At 38.9% G+C, this 6056-nt stretch overlaps 1 non-coding gene across 1 annotated transcript; it reads right to left on the bottom strand.

The window, feature by feature from the left end:
* Positions 1-1346: 1346 nt before the first annotated feature.
* LOC130950959 (small nucleolar RNA R71) lies at positions 1347-1450 on the bottom strand. Its single transcript, XR_009073783.1, has one exon. It is a non-coding gene; the product is annotated as a small nucleolar RNA R71 (small nucleolar RNA).
* Positions 1451-6056: the final 4606 nt, after the last annotated feature.

The following is a 6056-nucleotide window of genomic DNA, read 5'->3' as shown; positions in this document are numbered from 1 at the left end:
GTCAAGTCAAAATTTCAATTTTAAAAATCTTATCTTTTCAAAATCTTTTTCAAAAATCATATCTTTTCCATTTTTATTTTTGAAAATTTTAAAAATTATTTTTCAAAATCTTTTTCTTATCTTTATATCATATTTTCGAAAATATGCTAACAATTAATGTGATTAATTCAAAAATTTGAAGTTTGTTACTTTCTTGTTAAGAAAGGTTCAATCTTTAAATTCTAGAATCTTATCTTGTAGTTTCTTGTTAGTTAAGTCATTTTAAAAATTAAATCTTTTTCAAAATATCTTTTTCTTAAAATTTTTATCTTATCTTTTTATCTTATCCTTCTCAAAATTTTATCTTTTTCAAAATTTGATTTCAAAATATCTTATCTAACTTCTTATCTTCTTATCTTTTTAAAAATTTGATTTTAATATCTTTTCAACTAACTATTTGACTTTTTGTTTGTTTCTTATCTTTTTCAAAACCACCTAACTACTTTTCCCTCTCTAATTTTCGAAAATATCTCACCCCTTTTTCAAAAATTCTTTTTAATTAACTAATTGTTTCATGTTTTAATTTTAATTACAATTTATCTCTAATTTTCGAAAATCATTAACCCCTTTTTAAAATTATTTTTCGAATTTTCTTCCTCTTCTCTTCTTCTATTTAATTATTTAATTACTAACACTTCTCTTCACCTCTCTTCATCTAAAAAATCCGAACCATTCTCCTTTCCTTATCCCCTTTCTTTTTCTACTAACATAAAGGAATCTCTATACTGTGACATAGAGGATTCCTCTTCTTTTCTTGTTTTCTTCTCTTTCATATGAGCAGGAACAGGGAAAAAGGCACTCTTATTGAAATTGATCCAGAACCTGAAAGGACTCTGAAAAGGAAACTAAGAGAAACTAAATTACAACAATCCAGAAACAACCTTTCAGAAATTTTAGAACAAGAGAAGGAGATGGCAGCCGAAAACAATAATAATGCAAGGAGAATGCTTGGTGACTTCACAAAGCCAACGTCCAAATTTGATGGAAGAAGCATCTCCATTCCTACCATTGGAGCCAATAATTTTGAGCTTAAGCCTCAACTAGTTGCTTTAATGCAACAAAACTGCAAGTTTTATGGACTTCCATCTGAAGATCCTTATCAGTTTTTAATTGAGTTCTTGCAGATCTGTGAGACTGTTAAGACGATTGGAGTTGATCCTGAAGTCTACAGACTCATGCTTTTCCCTTTTGCTGTAAGAGACAGAGCTAGAATATAGTTGGATTCACAACCTAAGGATAGCCTGGACTCCTGGGATAAGCTGGTCACTGCCTTCTTGGATAAATTCTTTCCTCCTCAAAAGTTGAGCAAGCTGAGAGTGGATGTTCAAACTTTCAAACAAAAAGATGGTGAATCCCTCTATGAAGCTTGGGAAAGATACAAGCAGCTGACCAAAAGATGTCCATCTGACATGTTTTTAGAATGGACCATATTAGATATATTCTATTATGGTCTATCTGAATTTTCAAAAATGTCATTGGACCATTCTGCAGGTGGATCTATTCACCTAAAGAAAACGCCTGAAGAGGCTCAAGAACTCATTGATATGGTTGCAAACAACCAATTTATGTACACTTCTGAGAGGAATTCTGTGAATAATGGGATACCTCAGAAGAAAGGAGTTCTTGAAATTGATGCTCTGAATGCCATATTGGCTCAGAACAAAGTGTTGACTCAACAGGTCAACATGATCTCTCAAAATCTGAATGGATGGCAACATGCATCCAACAGTACTAGAGAGGCAGCTTCTGAAGAAGCTTATGATCTTGAGAACCCTGCCATGGCAGAGGTTAATTACATGGGTGAACCTTATGGAAACACCTATAACTCATCATGGAGAAATCATCCAAATTTCTCATGGAAGGATCAACAAAAGCCTCAACAAGGCTTTAATAATGGTGGACGCAATAGGCTGAGCAATAGCAAGCCATATCCATCATCTTCTCAGCAACAGACAGAGAATTCTGAACAAAATACCTCTAATTTAGCCAATGTAGTTTCTGATCTGTCAAAGGCCACTTTTAGTTTCATGAGTGAAACAAGATCCTCCATTAGAAATCTGGAGGCACAAGTGGGCCAGCTGAGTAAGAAAGTCATTGAAACATCTCCCAGTATTCTCCCAAGCAATACAGAAGAGAATCCAAAAGGAGAGTGCAAGGCCATTGATATAATCAATATGGCCGAATGCACAAGGGAGGAGGAGGACGAAAATCCTAGTGAGGAAGACCTCCTGGGACGTCCCTCAAGCAAGAAGGAGTTTCCTATTAAGGATCCAAAGGAATCTGAGGCTCATATAGAGACCATAGAGATTCCATTAAATCTCCTTCTACCATTCATGAGCTCTGAAGACTATTTTTCCTCTGAAGAGGATGAAGATGTGACTGGAGAGCAAGTTGCTCAATACTTAGGAGCTATCATGAAGCTGAATGCCAAGTTGTTTGGTAACGAGACTTGGGAAAGTGAACCTCCCTTGCTCATTAGTGAACTGGATACCTGGATTCAGCAAATTCTACCTCAAAAGAAACAAGATCCTGGCAAGTTTTTGATACCTTGTACCATAGGCACCATGACCTTTGCAAAAGCTCTGTGTGATCTGGGGTCAGGGATAAATCTTATGCCACTCTCTGTAATGGAGAAGCTGGGGATCATTGAGGTACAACCTGCCTTGTTCTCATTACAATTGGCAGACAAGTCATTGAGACAAGCTTATGGAATAGTGGAGGACGTGTTAGTAAAGGTTGAAGGCCTTTACATCCCTGCTGATTTCATAATCTTAGACACTAGGAAGGAAGAGAATGAATGCATCATCCTTGGAAGACCTTTCCTAGCCACAGCAGGAGCTGTGATAGATGTCAACAGAGGTGAATTAGTCCTTCAATTGAATGGGGACTACCTTGTGTTTAAGGCACATGGCCATCCCTCTGTGACAAAAGAGAGTAAGCATGAAGAGCTTCTCTCAGTTCAGAGTCAAAAAGAGCCCCCACAGTCAAACTCTAAGTTTGGTGTTGGGAGGTCACAACCAAACTCTAAGTTTGGTGTTAAGACCCCATATCCAAACTCTAAGTTTGGTGTTGGGACTATACAACATTGACCTGATCACCTTGTGGCTCCATGAGAGCCAATGTCAAGCTATTGACGGTAAAGAAGCGCTTGTTGGGAGGCAACCCAATTTTATTTATCTAATTTTTATTTTATTGTTATTTTGTGTTTTATTAGGTACATGATCATGAGGAGTCACGAAAAAATCATAAAAATTAAAAACAGAATCAAAAACAGCAGAAGAAAAAAATCACACCCTGGAGGAAGCACAGGCTGGCGTTCAACGCCAGTAAGATGTATCTGGCTGGCGTTCAACGCCAGAACAGAGCATCATTCTGGCACTGAACGCCAGAAACAAGCAACATTCTGGCGCTGAACGCTGGGAACAAGCATGAAACTGGCGTTCAACGCCAGAAACATGCTTTACATGGGCATTGAATGCCCAGAATGTGCACCACACAGCGTTTAAACGCCAGAATGGTGTGCAAAGGCAATTTACATGCCTATTCGGTGCAGGGATGGAATTCCTTGACACCTCAAGATCTGTGGACCCCACAGGATCACCTCAGGATCTGTGGACCCCACAGGATCCCCACCTACTATATTCCCACCTTACCTCCTAATCCTAGTTTTGTGATTTGTATTCCCCATGTCACACTTCCCAACACTCTTCACTAATCACCTCAATCTCTCTTCCCAATCACTCCCTTCACCACTCACATCCATCCACTCTTCCCCATAAACCCCACATATCTTCAAAAATTCAAAACCATTTTCCCACCCATTCCCACCCTACATGGCCGAACATACACTCCCCCCTCTCCCTATATATACCCTTCCATTCTACTTCATTTTCACAACACACAACCCCCTCTTCCATACCTTGACCGAACCTACATCTCTCCTTCTCCTCCATATTTTCTTCTTCTTCTTCTTCTCTTCTTTCTTCTCTTGCTCGAGGGCGAGTAATATTTTATGTTTGGTATGGTAAAAGCATAAGCTTTTTGTTTTTAAATTACCATCAATGGCACCTAAGGCCGGAGAATCCTCTAGAAAAGGAAAAGGGAAGACAAAAGCTTCCACCTCTGAGTCATGGGAGATGGAAAGATTCATCTCCAAGAGCCATCAAGACCACTTCTATGATGTTGTGGCAAAGAAGAAGGTGATCCCTGAGGTCCCTTTCAAGCTCAAGAAAAATGAGTATCCGAAAATCCGACATGAAATCCGAAGAAGAGGTTGGGAAGTCATAACCAACCCCATGCAACAAGTCAGAATCTTAATGGTTCAAGAGTTCTATGCCAATGCATGGATCACTAGGAACCATGATCAAAGTATGAACCCGAGTCCAAAGAATTATCTCACAATGGTTCGGGGGAAATACTTAGATTTTAGTCCGGAAAATGTGAGGTTGGCATTCCACTTGCCCATGATGCAAGGAGATGAACGCCCCTACACTAGAAGGGTCAACTTTAATCAAAGGTTGGACCAAGTCCTTATGGACATATGTATGGAAGGAGCTCAATGGAAGAGAGACTCCAAAGGCAAGCCAGTCCAACTAAGAAGACTGGACCTCAAGCCTGTAGCTAGAGGATGGTTGGAGTTCATTCAACGCTCTATCATTCCCACTAGCAACCGATCTGAAGTTACTGTGGATCGGGCCATCATGATTCATAGCATCATGATTGGAGAGGAAGTAGAAGTTCATGAGGTCATCTCCAATGAATTCTACAAAATAGCCGACAAGCCCTCCACCATGGCACGGCTAGCTTTTCCTCACCTTATTTGCCATCTATGTTACTCAGCTGGAGTTATCATAAAAGGAGACATCCTCATTGAAGAGGATAAGCCCATCACCAAGAAGAGGATCAAGCAAGCAAGAGAGACCCTTCACGGTTCTCAAGAGATGCATGAGGAAGCTCATCATCAAGAAATCCCTGAGATGCCTCAAGGGATGCACTTTCCTCCCAACAACTATTGGGAACAACTCAACACTTCCTTAGAAGATTTGAGCCACAATGTTGAACAACTAAGGGTGGAACATCATGAGCACTCCATCATTCTCCATGAAATAAGAGAAGATCAAAGAGCAATGAGGGAGGAGCAACAAAGGCAAGGAAGAGACATAGAAGAGCTTAAGGACATTGTTGGTCCTTCAAGAAGAAGATGCCACTAAGGTGGACTCATTCCTTGTTCTTATTTCTCTGTTTTCGGTTTTTTTTATGTTGTGTTTATCTATGTTTTGTGTCTCTACTTCATGATCATTAGTATGTAGTAACTATGTCTTAAAGCTATGAATAAATTCCATTAATCCTTCACCTCTCTTAAATGAAAAATGTTTTAATTCAAAAGAACAAGAAGTACATGAATTTCAAATTTTTCCTTGAATTTAATTTAATTATATTGATGTGGTGACAATACTTTTTGTTTTCTGAATGAATGCTTGAATAGTGCATATGTCTTTTGATCTTGTTGTTTATGAATGTTAAAATTGTTGGCTCTTGAAAGAATGATGAACAAAGAGAAATGTTATTGATGATCTGAAAAATTATGAAATTGATTCTTGAAGCAAGAAAAAGCAGTGAATAGCAAAAGCTTGCGAAAAAAAAATAGAAAGAAAAAGAAAAAGCAAGCAGAAAAAGCCAATAGCCCTTAAAACCAAAAGGCAAGGGTAAAAAGGATCCAAGGCTTCGAGCATCAATGGATAGGAGGGCCCAAGGAAATAAAATCCAGGCCTAAGCGGCTAAACCAAGCTGTCCCTAACCATGTGCTTGTGTCATGAAGGTCCAAGTGAAAAACTTGAGACTGAGTGGTTAAAGTCGTGATCCAAAGCAAAAGAGTGTGCTTAAGAGCTCTGGACACCACTAACTGGGGACTCTAGCAAAGCTGAGTCACAATCTGAAATGGTTCACCCAGTTATGTGTCTGTGGCATTTATGTATCTGGTGGTCATACTGGAAAACAAAGTGCTTAGGGCCACGGCC

Source organism: Arachis stenosperma, chromosome 1 (assembly GCF_014773155.1).
Source record: "Arachis stenosperma cultivar V10309 chromosome 1, arast.V10309.gnm1.PFL2, whole genome shotgun sequence".
Lineage (NCBI taxonomy): Eukaryota > Viridiplantae > Streptophyta > Magnoliopsida > Fabales > Fabaceae > Arachis > Arachis stenosperma.
The sequence above is the reverse complement of the archived record's forward strand: the minus strand, read 5'-3'. Positions and strand labels throughout refer to the sequence as shown.